Source organism: Triticum aestivum, chromosome 5B (genome assembly GCF_018294505.1).
Source record: "Triticum aestivum cultivar Chinese Spring chromosome 5B, IWGSC CS RefSeq v2.1, whole genome shotgun sequence".
Classification (NCBI taxonomy): Eukaryota; Viridiplantae; Streptophyta; class Magnoliopsida; order Poales; family Poaceae; genus Triticum; species Triticum aestivum.
In genome coordinates, this window is record NC_057807.1 from 125538969 (window position 1) to 125555243 (window position 16275).

Below are 16275 nucleotides of genomic sequence, written 5' to 3' on the forward strand. Positions count from 1 at the left end.
TCGGGCTCGTGAAGCGGCTTGTGAGTGCCTGCCCTCGACTTGATGTCATCTAGCGGTCGGTCTGTATCGAAGGTGCGCAAATGGCCTTCGCCCGCACAAAGGTGCACTAGGGGAAGATGGATGCTGAAAAGCTAATGACCGAGGGGCCGCCAGAGGGGAAGGAGCACCGCAAGCCCAAGTTATATTATGATAGTGTCCTAAAAGGATCCCGCCTTGCGGCGGACCAATGCACCAAGGACATTATATTTCCATGAATACAGTCATGTTGTCCTTTGTAATGTTGAACAAGGTCATTTCTATTATTTATTGCCTGTTATTTGAAAGTTTTTCCTCCTGTGCTGCCGTTTTATATATTAATCCTGAGAGTTGGCCAGTCGTTGGCTTCTTCCCCCACGTTGGAAGTACGGGGGTGTTCGGGATAAACCTGAGCACTCTTTATCCCAGTTTTGGGTCCTTGAAGGAGGTGTTCAGCACAACGAACCAGGCAATCAGACTATAGGGCTTTATCACTCTCACTTAGCCATAGGAGTTTGACAAAAGGAAGGTAGGTGCAGCCCCTGGTGTTTGGAAGACCGCACAAGGGGCTCTATAAGCACCTGATTGGAACAAAAGTCGATCCATCGCACGCTGCATTAGTTATGGCATTATGCGGAAGAAATCCTTAAAGATTTGACAACCTCTCGAACAGCTGACCAGCTCTCGCTGTATCATGACAGTCAGTTTTCGGCTTTCTCTACTGAGGCGCTCGTGCGGAAGAACCAGGACACAATCGCAGTAGTTCTCCCTGTGCCGCCTTAGCCGATATAGCGGAACGTAAGGCAGCAAAACATGGGAGCCGGGCAAACCCAGCTATTGACCCAAGACATGATTCGGAGTTGATGCATATAATGCTATAAGTTCGGGGTGCCGAACGTCCATGAAGGTGTTCGGACTTTATTGCCGTATTATGGATACAATGAAGCCCCTGGCGTATTAAGGCATATCGCGGTGTATAGATGCCATTCGATAAAAGAGTTTCAATAAGAAGTAACAGTAGATAAGCGTCATATAAAGCCACATGTTGTATTTGAATAGTACATCGATGCATATGAGTACAGGTAATGTGATAAAAAGAAATATGACTGCGGAACCTGCTGAGACCAGGCGGGGGGAAGCTGTGTGCAGATCCGGAGTGTAGTCGTATGGTCATCGAGGGGTATATTTAGGGATTCCCTTGTGCAGTCGAGTTGTTTCCATGTCGCCAGTCCTGGCCTACACAAAGGTGAACCTGCAAAGAAAATGCAAGAAATGTTTGTGTGCCACAGAGCGGTTGAGCCGCAGTGTGTGGCCTGTCCTGGCTTTTGCCGAAGTGTATTAATTGAGCTCCGGGCGAGCCGGGCTCATATGCCGCAAAGTAATTCGGACTCTTTTGGCGGTGTCCGGGAGCTTGGCCGTCGACTCGAGGTTTGATTGAAAGATGCCACTCGTTGCTTCTGCTGTTAAAGCGGCGGTATATTCATCTGCACCGAGGGGGAGTTCGGCCCTGCCATTAACCGTGATGATGCCGCGTGGACCGGGAATCTTGAGCTTACGGTGGGCATAATTTGGCACCATGTTGAATCGAGCGAACACGGCTCGTACGAGCAGTGCCTGATAATCACTGCGAAAGGGGACGATGTCGAAGATTAACTCTTCGGTACGGTAATTGTCCGGTAATCCGAAGACTACCTCGAGATCGATGGAGCCTATACAATGGGCCTCCACACCTGGTATAATACCTTTAAAGGCGGTTTGAGTGGGCTTGATCATCGAAAGATCAATACCATCTTGCGCACTTTGTCCTGATACAGCAGGTTTAGACTGCTGCCTCCGTCCATAAGGACTCGTGTGAGGCGGAACCCGTTAATTATTGGGTCGAGGACTAGTGCGGCTGAATTGCCCTGATTGGTTTTAACCGGATGATCCGTGTGGTCGAAGGTGATCGGCCATAGATTATATTGTGGGGCAACTGGTTCAGTTAAGTCGACATCCCTAAGAGTGCACATCCATTCCAGCTTGGGAATGTGGGTGGTGTTTATCATATTCACCATTTTGATTTGCGGGGAAATTTCTTTTGCCCTCCTGTATTCGGTGATCGGGGCTCCTCGTCGTCGTCGTCGCTTTGAGACCCCTTCTCCTTGCTTTCGGCACCTGGCCTGTCGGTTTGTTTGAAGACCCAGCATTCTCTATTGGAATGATTGGCTGGTGTTCCTAGGGTGCCATGAATTTGGCATGGACGGTCGAGTATGCGGTCCAGACTGGATGGGCCCGAATTGTTATTTTTGAATGGCTTTTTCCGCTGACCGGACTTAGAGCCACTGAATCCGGCGTTGACTGCCATGTCTTCACCATTTTTTTGATGCTTGTGTTTGTTGCATTGGGGCTTGCCGTTGCTATCTCTGGCCTCTGATGTGCCAGGATTGCTTGTTGTGTTGTTGCTACGGGCCAACCAGCTATCCTCGCCCGCACAAAAGCGGGTCATGAGTGTCGTGAGGGCTTCCATGGACTTTGGCTTTTCTTGGCCGAGATGTCGGGCAAGCCACTCGTCACGGATGTTATGCTTAAAGGCTGCTAGGGCTTCGGCATCCGGACAGTCGACAATTTGGTTCTTTTTAGTTAGGAACCGGGTCCAGAATTTCCTGGCTGACTCTCCGGGTTGTTGGGTTATATGACTTAAATCATCAGCATCCAGTGGTCGCACATAAGTGCCCTGGAAGTTATCCAGGAATGCGTCTGCCAGGTTTTCCCAACTTCTGATGGAGTTTGCCGGTAAGCTATTCAGCCAATGTCGAGCCGGTCCCTTGAGTTTTAGTGGGAGGTACTTGATGGCGTGTAGATCATCCCCGTGGGCCATATGAATGTGAAGGAAGAAATCTTCTATCCATACCGCGGGGTCTATAGTGCCATCATATGATTCAATGTTCACGGGTTTAAACCCTTTTGGGAATTCATGATCCATTACTTCATCAGTGAAGCATAGGGGGTGTGCGGCGCCTCTATGCCGGGCTACATCACGACGCAGTTCAAATGAGTCTGGTCTGTTGTATTCAGCCCGACCAGATTTGTTTTTAGTATATCTGGCGTGACGGTCATTGTCATGCGTTGGGGCACGCCCCCATGATCCGTAGATCGATCTTGACTGTCCTGCTTTCTTTTTCACTTTGTCTCGCAGGTCATGCGTGGAGCCCCAGGCCTTCGTATTTTTGCTTGTTTGGCGGCGGGGTGTGGGCTGGACTTCAGGCTGGTACGCCGCTTTGTCTTGGCCACGAGGTGGCCGGTCAGCCGCATCGTGCGCTAGTAGTGTAGGCTTTAATGCCTCCTCCTCAAGTTGAGGTAGCAACCTGCGCTTTGGGTAACTTTTGGTTGGGCGCTCGAGTCCGTATTCCTCGGCTGCAAGGACCGCAGTCCATCTATCAGTTAATAGATCTTGATCAGCTTGAAGCTGCTGCTGCTTTTTCTTCAGGCTTTTTACAGTGGCTATAAGCTGGCACTTGAAGCGCTCCTGCTCGACGGGATCCTCAGGCACGATGAATTCTTCATCGCCAAGGCTTACTTCATCTTCGGAGAGGGGCATGTAATTGTCATCCTCTGATTCTCCATTTGTTGCCTGTTCCTTAGGGCCAGCTTGCCCATCCTCTCGCTCGGCCTGCTCGAAGCCTGGCTGGGCGGGATTGTTTTCGTCTTCGGCACCATCCGGATTGCTATCATCTCTTGTGCCGGTATTGCTATTTTTGCTTTGGCGGCGCTTAGAGCGGCGCCTATGTCGCCAGTGCTTAGATTGCTTCTCAAGGGGATTATCCTCCGTTGCCTCATCACCATCGCTTTCTTTGGGGGTGTCCACCATATATATATATATATATATATATATATATATCATATGACGAGGTGGCTGTCCAGCGCCTTGAGGGCGGTTGTTCCTGTTCCTCTCCAGCATCATCGTCCATACCGTCGATGTCTTCGGAGTCGAAATCAAGCATGTCGGCTAAGTCGTCGACAGTGGCTACCAAGTGGGTGGTGGGTGGGCAACGAATTTCTTTGTCGTCCGCTTCCCACTCAAGCCGGACATAGTTCGGACAAGAGTCTCCTGACAGGGAGAGAGACTTTAATGAATTTAGCACGTCACCCAAGGGCGAGTGCTAAAAGATATCCGCGAAGGTAAACTCCATGAACGGTGCCCAATCAGATTCGATAGGCATGGACACGCGTGGTTCGGAACCTATGGCCGGAGGAGTCTGAGGGTCCGATGACACAGATCTCTTTGGAGGTGAAGTATGTGTTCGGCTCTAACGCCGCTGAGTGTGCGGCCTCCGTGGCGGGGTCCATCCACCCGTCCTCGGTTGGCATGATCTGTTCCGGATTAAGGGTCGGTGCAGCCGCAGGTGTGATCTTCACCGTCTAATGGCAGATCTAAGTCATGCTCGTCATGACTGTTCGGCGCACCTGACGTGGGCTCAAATCCGCCGTCCATCAGGACTCTGGTGAGGTGAAATCCATCGACAATTGGGTCTAGAACCAATGCGGCGAATCTGCCATGGCGGATGCTGGTGGGGTGGTCCCTCCGGTCAAAAGTGATCGGGCAGGAGGACCATGGATTGAACTTCGGGGCAACTGGCTCCATTGTGTATACGTCCCTTAGTGCCCGCTTCCGCTCCCTTTTGGGTATGTGCGTTGCGTAGATCATGTTCACTGTTCGCACCTGTGGGGGGAAACCCTTCTGTCCTCTATTGTTCGGCGGTCGAGTCTCTTCCTCGTCATCGTTGTGCAGCCCCTTGTCATTGTTTTCGGCAATTAACTTGCCTGCCTGTTTGAATACCCAACAGTCCCTGTTGGTGTGATTAGCTGACTTTTCGGGGGTGCCGTGTATCTGGCACAAGTGGTCGAGTATTCGGTTCAAATTGGACGGACCCGGAGTAGTTCTTTTGAATGGCTTTTTCCGTTGACCGGGTTTAGAGCCTCTGAATCCGGCATTGACTGCCGTATCCTCACTATTGTCGCCGTTAATGCGGCGTTTGTTTTTGTTACGACGCGACCTGCCATTACGGTCCTTGATATCCGGACTGCCAGAATTTTTGCTGAGGTTGTTGCTGCGTGCTAGCCAGCTGTCCTCACCCGCGCAGAAGCGGGTCATGAGTGATGTGAGGGCTGCCATGGATTTCGGCTTTTCCTGTCCCAGGTGCCGGGCAAGCCACTCGTCGCGGATATTATGCTTGAAGGCTGCAAGGGCCTCCGCATCCGGACAGTCGATGATTTGGTTTTTCTTGGTTAAGAACCGTGTCCAGAATTGTTTGGCCGATTCGTCTGGCTGCTGAATTATGTGGCTTAGGTCATCGGCGTCTGGTGGTCGCACATACCACTACTAGGAAAAGGGCTATAGATGGAAATGACACTAATGGCGCACCAGACAAGTGGTGCGCCATTAGTATATACTAATGGCGCACCACCCTCTGATGCGCCATTAGTGTTGAAACTACTAATGGCGCACCCTGACCACGGTGCGCCATTAGTACCAAAAATTTTTTTGAACTAGTGCGCCTGTCCAAACATACTAATGGCGCATCCCCTGGTGGTGCGCCATTACTAGTTGTAACTAGTAATGGCGCACCATCCAGGAGGTGCGCCACTAATGTTATTTTTTTTATTATTGCTTTTATTCCTTTTTTTGCAAAAGTTCTAATGGCGCACCGCCAGGGGGTGCGCCATTAGTAACCTGGATTACTAATGGCGCATTTGTTGCTGGTGCGCCATTAGTAAGTGGGCAGCAACAAGATATTTTGGACAGCCTCTCCTCCCACACTCACTTTCTCCCCACTTCATTCTCTCCACCGCCTCCTCCTTGTCTCGGGTGCCTCCTCTTTTTCACCTCATTTCCACCATAGATTCATTCAAATTAAGTGGTTAAGTTACCTTGTTTTGCTAGGTAAGTAAGGGGGGAAGCTATATTTATGTTGTTCTCCCTACAAACAATGTGCACATGCACTTTTTATGGCCTAGCTAGATCTATGTATGTTCGTGGTGTTGCATATGTTTGTGGTGTTGCATATGTGTTTGTGTTTGGAGGTGTACCGGTATTTGAAATGCGATAGTTGCCAATATTTTGCCGGAATGTTGATTCATTTCCGTTTCGGCGAGAATTTTGGCATTAAGCATTCTTTTTGGTCCTATTTTTAGGGAAAGTCATGCCAAATTTTTTCTTGGTTCTAAAATATCGTTTTGCTCTACCCCGCAGGCGACCATGGTCCGCACGATGACCGAAGGCATCGTGAATAGGTTTTTGAGGTCCGCGAAGGCCGAGATGCTTCAAAAGAACGAGACGGAGATAAGATGTCCGTGTCGAAGATGCAAGCTGAATAGCCTTATTGCGGACCCGGATTCCGGGCAGGTGCGGGACCACCTGCTCTTGCGTGGTTTCATGGATGGCTATCGGTGGCAAGGTGATGATGATGACTACGAAGTCGTTCATGGGGGCCGGGCAAGAAATGAGGAAGGGCAGCAAGACAACCACCGCGGCTCGGGGGGGCGAGAAGACGAAGAATCCCCAGGAGATGATCACGACGGTGATGCTGTACACAGTCATCATGTAGAAGATGCAGGACATGATGATGATGCCGGCGGAGCAGACGACGTTGGACCATCGATGGGCTGGGTGCAGGACCCTCATATTCAAGAGCTGCTTCTCAAGCAGACGGATAACGCAAGAGCTGCCGCCCGAGAGAAAGCCAAGATGGATCAACTTGAGTTAGACGCGGTTACTCCGTTGTATGAAGGATGCAGGCCCGAGGATACCCGCCTGAAAGTAACGCTCATGGCTCTGGAGATGAAGGTAAAACACAAAATGACCGACGCATGCTTCGACGAGAACATGTCATTCTGGCACGAACGTCTTCCCAAGGGGAACAAGTGCCCGACCAGTTTGGAGGAGGCAAAGAAAATCGTGTGTCCTCTGGATTTACCGCACGTGAAATACCATGTGTGCATGAACAATTGCATCATTTATCGGGACGAGCACGCGGAGTCTACAATATGTCCGGTGTGCGGTGTCACTCGATACAAGAAGAGGAAGAAAGCTCCTCGAAAAGTGGTGTGGTACTTTCCGATCACTCCTCGTCTGCAGCGGTATTTCGCGGATCCTAAGGTAGCAAAGCTCCTGCGTTGGCACGCGGATAGGGAGGAGAAGAAGCGAGAAGATGACGCAAATGATCCGGAGATAGATAAAAAAGACAAGATGCTGAGTCACCCTAAGGATGCGAGCCAGTGGCAAGCATTGAACTTCGAATACCCAGAATTTGGGAACGATCCAAGGAACATCGTGCTGGGCGCGAGCACCGATGGAGTCAATCCGTTTGGCAGCCAGAGAAGCACACATAGCACCTGGCCTGTGTTTGTGTGGATGTACAACCTTCCCCCCTGGTTGTGCATGAAGAGGAAGTACATTCACATGAGTATGCTAATTGAAGGGCCGAAACAACCAGGGAACGACATCAATCTGTATCTGGGGCTGCTGAAAGAGGAGCTTGACACGCTGTGGAAAACGCCAGCCAATACGTGGGACGCCGCAGAGAAAGAATATTTCCCTATGAGAGCCGCACTGCTCACGACGGTGCACGACTATCTCGGTTACGGATATCTTGCGGGGCAGGTAGTCCACGGATTTTCTGGATGCGTAAGGTGCATGGATGACACAACGTATCGCCAGCTAGATAGAGATCCCGGGTCTTCGAAAACCGTGTTCATGGGACATCGAAGGTGGCTTCGCGACGATGACCCGTGGAGGAAACGCAAGGATCTGTTCGATGGTGAAACCGAACCCCGAAAACGCCCGTGTACGAGGAGCGGCGAGGAAATAGACAAGCTGTTGAAAAATTGGAAAGACTGCCCACTGCCGGGAAAGAAGCAAAAGGCGCCAGAGCCGGGAAAGAAGCGAAAGGCGCCAGAGCCGCTGCTGAAGGTATGGAAAACGAGGTCTGTTTTCTGGGACTTGCCGTACTGGAAGATCCACCGTGTGCCTCACAGCCTTGATGTCATGCATATCACGAAGAACGTGTGCGAGAGTCTGCTTGGTACCCTGCTCAACATGCCAGAGAGGACCAAAGATGGGCCGAAAGCAAGGGCAGACTTGAAATCAATGGGCATCAGGCAGGAGCTTCACGCTATATATGATGATGATGATGATGATGATGATGATGATGATGATGATGATGATGATGATGATGATGAGGCGAAGCAGGACACAGAAAGTCGTCGCAAAGGCAAAAAGGCCAAGAAGACCGGAAATGACTACCCTCCCGCGTGCTTCACTCTAAGTCAGGAGGAGATCGAGCAGTTTTTCACCTGCCTCCTAGGAGTAAAACTTCCTTACGGTTACGCGGGGAAGATAAGCAGATACCTAGACCCAGCGAAGCAGAAGTTCAGCGGGATGAAGTCTCACGACTGTCACGTGCTGATGACGCAGATACTTCCAGTTGCAATCCGTGGGATCATGGACGCGCACGTCCGTGAAACGCTATTTGGCCTATGCAACTTCTTCGACGTCATCTCTCGGAAGTCGATTGGCGTGAGGCAACTCAGAAGGCTACAGGAAGAGATCGTGGTGATACTATGCGAGCTTGAGATGTACTTCCCGCCCGCATTCTTCGACGTTATGGTGCATCTGCTGGTCCATATAGTGGAGGATATCATCCAACTCGGGCCGACGTTCCTGCACAGCATGATGCCGTTCGAAAGGATGAATGGTGTCATCAAAGGATACGTTCGCAACATGTCACGTCCAGAAGGAAGCATAGCCAGGGGCTTTCTGACCGAAGAGTGCATCTCCTACTGCACGAATTATCTAGGCATCGAGAACCCCGTTGGTCTGCCCGTCAACAGGCACCTCGGCAGGCTCGCTGGATGGGGTCACCGTGAGGGTCGCCGCGAAATGCATGTCGACTTCGAGGGTCGACTCGCCGACTTTGAAAGAGCAAACCTAGTCGCGCTACAACACATAGACGTGGTCGATCCTTGGGTGGTAGAGCACAAAACCTTTATTAAAAAGACGTACAATGACCGAGGCCAACAGAGGACGGACGGAGATACACTCAAAGAGCACAACTCATGTTTCACGCGTTGGTTCAAGCATAAGCTTCTGTCGTACCCTTTACATGAGGATTCTTCCGCGGAAGAACAACTCATATTCGCCTTGTCACAGGGCGCCGAGCACAACCTGATGACCTATGAGGCGTACGATATCAACGGCTACACATTCTACACCGAGGCCAAGGACATGAAGAGCGATGGTTATCAGAACTCCGGGGTAACGATGGAATCCTACACCGGTAACGACAAGGACAGATACTACGGAAGGATCGAGGAGATCTGGGAGCTGAGCTACGCTGGAGAGAAGGTCCCGATGTTCCGTGTCAGATGGGCCAAGAACGTCATAAAAGAAGACCGGTATTTCACCACCATGGTTATACCCGAAGCCAAATCCAAGACCGCGGGCGCAAACGTCACCGCGAAAAATGAGCCATGGGTACTGGCTTCCCAAGTGGACCAATGCTTCTTCATTACCGACCCGCCAAAGCCCAGTCGTGTTGTCGTGAGGAGAGGCAAAAGGAAGATCATCGGAATGGATGGAGTAGCCAATGAGCAAGACTTCGACAAGTACGGCGACCCGAGGATCGAACATGACGACGATGATGAAGTAGCAGCATACACCACAAGAAGAAGCAGGACCACCCTACCTAAAGGACGTCCGTTCCACAGAAGAACTCCATTTGCGAAAAAGAAGGGCAAGAAGATTGTGAACAGATAGCTAGCTAAGATCGATTGTATTTAAATCGTAGCCTTCATTTCTCGATTGTATTTCATGGGTACTTTTTGAACTATCATGAATATTTTTAAATTTCATGGACACTCGATCTCGATCCCCCTCCATCTCGATCGCTATCCCACCTCGCCAGATCCGGCCCCCCTCGCCGCCGAGCACCCCCCCAGTCCACCGGCCGCCGCCGCCGACCCCCCGCACCCTCGATTCCCCTACTCAACCGCCGCCGCCGACCCCCCGCACCCCGCGCACCGTCTTATAAAAAAAATTAGTATCAAACAGCTTTTTAAATGCTACTGTCTTATAAAAAATATTACTGTTATTATTTAAACAAGTTTGAACATATTTAAACATAAATAAGTATCAAACAGCTTTTTAAATGCTAAAAAAAATTTGTGGAGCCTGGGAGTCGAACCCAGGACCTCCTGGTGTGAGAACTGGCTGCTGACCAGTCGAGCTAGTAGAGTGGGCTTGACATAGATAGGTTCTGGTACTACATAACCTTTTGGCTCGAGTTGAAATAAAAAAAATACTAATGGCGCACCACGGTGAGGTGCGCCATTAGTATGGACATGCTAATGGCGCACCACGGTGAGGTGCGCCATTAGTATTGTGGCCCCGCTTCGCCCGATCCCCCCTTCGCCCGATCCCCCTTCGCCCGATCCCCCTCGCCAGTTCTCTCCCTCTCGATCCACCGCCGCCGCCGCCGCTGCCCTCACCCTCGCCCTCGCCCTCTCCTCGCCGCCCGGACGCCGCCCGGACGCCGCGCCGACGCCGCCTCGACCCCGCCCGACCCCGTCGCCCGGACGCCGCCCCGACCCCGCCGCCCGGACGCCGCCCCGGACGCCGCCCCGACCCCGCCGCCCGGACGCTGCCCCGCCGCCCCGACGCCGCCTCGACCCCGCCCCGACGCCGCTGCCCCACCTCGACCCCGCCCCGTCCACACCACCGTCGACCCGCCTCCCTCGACGCCACGGCGCCGCAGGACCTAGACTAGACGCCCAAGGTACGACCACCTCCTCCTTACTTCTCCATTCCGCAAGTCCATAGCCTCCTCTCACGTGCTTGCTTCCTTCTCCATTCCACTGATTCTGGTCAGTGTGTGTATGCTTATTGATGGCAAATAACAAAGTTGAATCATATTAGTTTTAGATTCGTTGAAATATTAAGTCCTTAGTTGAAAGGTTGCAATGAGCAGTTTGCATTGTCCATTTGTGCCATTTTCTGCTTCTAATTTTGTTGGTTCTTCTAGCAAGCATATTCCATTGATCCTGATTGAATTCCCTTACCATTTTGTCTATCTGTGGTTCTTTACTTCGGTGATGTAATCATTTTAAAGTTTGACCTAGATACTATAATTAATAAACAGTTGTGAATAGTATATATCGAGAGGACTCCACTATGCAACCTTTGACATGCTCATCACATATTGTTATTTATAGTGAACCTTCTTTACTTGTATTTACAGGGAAACAATTGGTACAATTCTTGCCCGGGGCCATAGCCGTGTACCTGTGTATTCAGGAAACCCTAGAAATGTTATAGGTCTCCTGTTGGTAGGTAAAAATTATGCCATGGAGAATTACTCGATGATCTTTCTTTATGTACTTTACTAACTTAGAACCATTTAAATATTATTTAGGTCAAAAGTCTTCTGACAGTTCGTGCTGAAATAGAGACGCCAGTTAGTGCTGTTTCCATTAGGAGGATTCCGAGGTATATACCCCAATTCTATTTAAATATAAATTGGAAAAATCTCTTTCAAAATTTGGTACAATTGCTTGAATTTTTGGAGTACACGAATTATGGGCTAGTGATGATCATATGCACTAGTTACTAGTAGATGCTTCTCGACCCAATTTGAGCAGCAGAGCACTAGCACCAAGCTCTGGGTTTTGTTCGGTACACTCTGAGATGTAGATGCCTGAAAGATAAACATGTTGTTTGTCTACAAAAAAAACTTAATTACTATTATGGGCTAGTGATGATCATATGCACTAGTTACTAGTAGATGCTTTTTTATCCTCAGATTGGCGTCTAGTGTTCATAGAAATATATGATTATCTTTGTTGTATAAACTGACTGGCTGCCAAGTTACAACTTACTGGTGAAAGTTCATTTTTTTTATCAGTGGCATATGAGTGGCAGAAAAGTGGCTAGCCTCATCTGCATATATGAGCATATAGATCAACAAAAAATAAACCCATTCGGCAAGAACATTTATGCACCTATTTACTAGAAGAATGAATAAATGAATGTCAGGGCTAGAGATCATTACTGTTTGTTATCCAGGAAATACAAAAGTTTGGATTGTTGAATGCATTCTGAATTCTAGCTATACAAAAGTTTTTTCCTTCTGAAATGTGTTTTTCTTCTTCTTCCTGTTTTGAGTAGTTTGCGTAAGTTTTCTGAAATGATGATGTATTTTTCTTAATTCAGCGAACTGTGAGATGGACTTAGAAGAAGAAACTGTCTCCTGATTGCAGTTGATTAATTAGTATATATGTTGTAGACTTGTAGCATACCTACCTCTATATGGTTTTATATTTCAACTTGATTTCTGAATATTCCAAACCACACGCGAAGTCCTTTCTTACAAGAAGAAGTTTCTCTTTATAACAGTGAACAAAACTACTTTCAATCAGCTCAGTTCTAGTGCTGTTGGATTTTTTTTAATTGGCTTCTTGCAGTTTTGAAAATTCAGTTTATTCGGTTACTGAAAATTCAGTTAATTCAGTTAGGCACACAAATTTCAGAACTTTTGTGTGCCCTAGTACTTGGTGTTTGTAGAAAACCAGGAGTGTCAATGGGACTAGAATTCACTTGTTCTTATATGGGTTTGTAAAACTTGTTCATGTACTGAACTACTAATGCCTTGTGATGCTCTGAATTACTTGTGATCACATTGAGAAAGACTTGTAAAGATGATGATCATCTTTAACAGAAAACAATTTGTGATGATTTTGCTAGTTTGCTGGGTTTTGTCTCCGACCATCGTGTCGTGATGATTTTGCAGGTACCCCAAGAGGCCCTTGAGTTTGCCGGAATGTCGATTAACTTCCGTTCCGGCAAATTCGGGTACTCCATATGTCCTATTTTCAGCAAAGGTCATGCTGAAATTTTCCGTGAATTTTAGCATGACTTTGCTAAAAATAGGACATATGGGGTACTTGTGACTAATGCATAGGCCGGGGTATCTTAGTAGTTAATTAAGTAGGATCAAGTGCCCCGGCGTACTTGTGACTAATGCATGGCTTTTAGGGTGCCTCGGTGTCGATAAAAACCGAAATGATGAAAAGTTAGGCTTTTAGGGTGCCTTGGCGTCGAAAAACCCTCAATGATAAAAGCTTAGATTTTAGGATGCCTCGGTGTCGACAAACCCTAAATGATGAGACCATGATCTTGTTCCTTGACAATAACCAACTTTTTGACCAAACTTTGTTTCTATTTAGAGAGAAACATGGCCCACAACGATGAGGCCGGGGGTTCGGGCGGCAAGGCATTCTGGGAGCTGTCCCAGGAGATGGAGGAACAACCTCACTTGTATGAGGCCGCCGCCTTCCCCACCGATCCTGAGACCACGGATGGTGCCGCCGAGGATGACCACACTGATGCCACCACTGATGGTGCCACCGAGGATGCCACCACTGATGATGGCGGCGCACGCACAGATAGCAGCCAGCCGAAGAGGCAACGGAAGGACCGGCGCCCGATCGTGCTCCGCACCCTCAAGGAGGAAGTTACTGAAGTGGACTCCAACGGGAATCCAACGGCGCCCGAACGAATAGTCAAGGGGTACTCGCTTCAGCTCGGGTGCATTGTCCGGAGCACCGTCTCGATCAACACCGAGAACCTGAGGCATCCTGACCGAGGGAATTTGCGCCACCTCCTCTTCACGAAGCTGCACGAACGATACAAGTTCCCCGCTGAATTCGAAAACACAAGCCTCAAAGGGAATAAAGTGAACAATGCTGCCCTCACGAAGATGAGCAAGGCCCTGTCTACTTGGAAAAGCAATGTGAAGAGAATGATCGAGAAAGGTGAGAGTTATGAGAAGATCAAGGAGAAAAATCCTTCGATCACCGAAGATGACTACAACGACTTCAAGATCAATTGCTCGAGCACCGCAAGCTCCCAATCAAGTGAGTGGGGGAAACAAATGCGGGAGCTGAACATAGGGGAACACACACTCGGTCCCGGCGGTTACAGAGTGGCGAAGCCTATATTGGACAAGGAGGAGGCGGACCGTGCCGAGCAAGGCCTACCGCCCCTCTTCGATAAATACGGTGACAAGCAGACCAGGAACTTTGTCAGGGCCCGGTACAAGAAGGACCCGAAAACAAAGGAGCTTACCACGGATCCGAAGACCAGGCGGCTTGAGCTTGTTCTGGTAAGGAATACACCCCCGCGTAATTAGCTCCATATGGTTGCATTCTAATTAATGAAGCGGAATTTCTAAATGGTTCACATTCCTTCCGCAGGCGACTGAAAGCAGTAGCGCGGGGTCGACTAAGAGCAACCCTTGGGACACCACTCTAAATAGGGGGTTGAATATAATGAAGAACAAGGATAAGCTCAGTAAGCCGACGTCAGCTGGTCGTGTGGCCGGCAAAGGCTTGTCGACAAAATGGGGGTCATACTATACCGCTGGTGTGCGGAAGGAGAAAAAGACCAGCTCGGAAAGCCAGGCGCGAGAGGTTCAAGAACTCAAGGCACAGGTGGCGCGGATTCCGGAGATTGTCCAAGAGCAAGTGGAACAACGACTCGGAGCGACGATCACCGCCCTTGTGCCTACCTTGATCTCGGGGTTGAGTGCGTGGATTGCGGGCGGCCAACAGGGGCCGCCCCGATTCCTAGCTTCACGGCCAGCAACTCGCATAATGCGATGGCGGGGCCATTGGTGCCTCCGGCGGAGGCGGCATTGGTGTCTCCGACGCCGGCACGGGAGCTTAATGCACCCGGGTGTACGCCGGCCGGCACCTCTTCAGCAAGCGGCCGCTCCGTCAACTGCACGCCCGCCGTTGGCGGTGCCTCGACATTAGCCGAGCTCGACGCCATCATCACGGTAACTAATTAAGCCTCTCTCGGCCGAGGACTTCATCTCCTTGCCTTTGACTGGGCATCCCTGACGCCCTACATGTTTTCGCAGGGTGCCGCCGACGTTCCGTGCACTCTCCTCCACTTCGTGAACAACGAGTTGGTCGATGTCGCCAAGGGCAAAATCGTTCAACCGGGCAACCCCTTGTTCCACGGTACCCAGATGCCACCCAACTTGTTTAGGGTTCAACTGGTTCGGGTGCTGCCAGGCTGCGACGACTTGTTACCTCCGATTCGACCCGTCGGGGCCGACGATGATGACGTGATGACCCTCAGCGCCTGCCTGAGCTGGCCCCTGCTTTGGCCGAAGAGCCGGATTCGTTTGGGGGCGGGGGACACCACCCCAAAGACAACACCGCCAGTCGTGCCGGCGCCAAGTCGGCCCCATGGCAAGACCGCCGTAACGGTGCCGGACATCCCTATGCCACTGGATCCAAACATGCATATGGCACAGGATCAGAACGACGACGACGACGACGATGATACATTTGGCAACGTCTATCAGTACTTTGCCGAGCATGGGTACGATGGCGACTTCATGGGGCCTCCTTCTCAAGAACCAAACCCAACAAAAGACGTGTGCGATCTAGCTCGTACCGCGGAGAAGCCAAGTTGCAACAGGCGCCGTCTGGCGTTCAGCTCTCAGGAGACGCCTCCAGCTGCCGACTTCACCGAGCCTCAGATAGGCGAGGTGCGAAATATTATCAGCCCCAACACACTCAAGAAGGCGGTCTGTGAGCAGAACTCGGTCCCATTACAGGAGAAGAAGAAGGCACGCAAAAGAAAGACTAAGAAGGGTGCGAGCCAGCCGGCACCGAGTACGATCCGTGCTCAGGACGGGCCACCTTCACCACAGGATATCTCGAGTAGGGTGCATGTGGCGGGTAGGGCGATGCTACCGACAAATATGCTCAATGCTGCAACCGGTGCTATGCAGAGTCTGCATGACAGTGTTCTTGCTTTGGAGAAGCGGCGTCTCAGGGAGAAGGATGTGGCATACCCGGTTTTCGCGGCCAAGGTGCCAGAGGGCAAGGGCTTTGTGGATAACTCCATCGGGCGTACGATCGTCCTGCGTTTTGATGACATCCACGCTATGTTGAACCTTCATCCGCTGCACTACACCTTCGTTCGGCTATTTTCGCTGAGTATGGAGATGCGGATCATTCGCGACAAGACCCCGGACATCGTGATAGTCGACCCCTTCTACATGTGTGCCAAGATCTTGGGCAGCGCTGGGGACCGGCAAGTTGCGAGTTCTTACCTCGAAGGCGTCATTCTGGCAAACCAAGATAAGGATAACTTCCTTGTGCCTTACTTTCCCGAGTAAGTCCTCCCCTCAACCGGCCCGTAACATATGA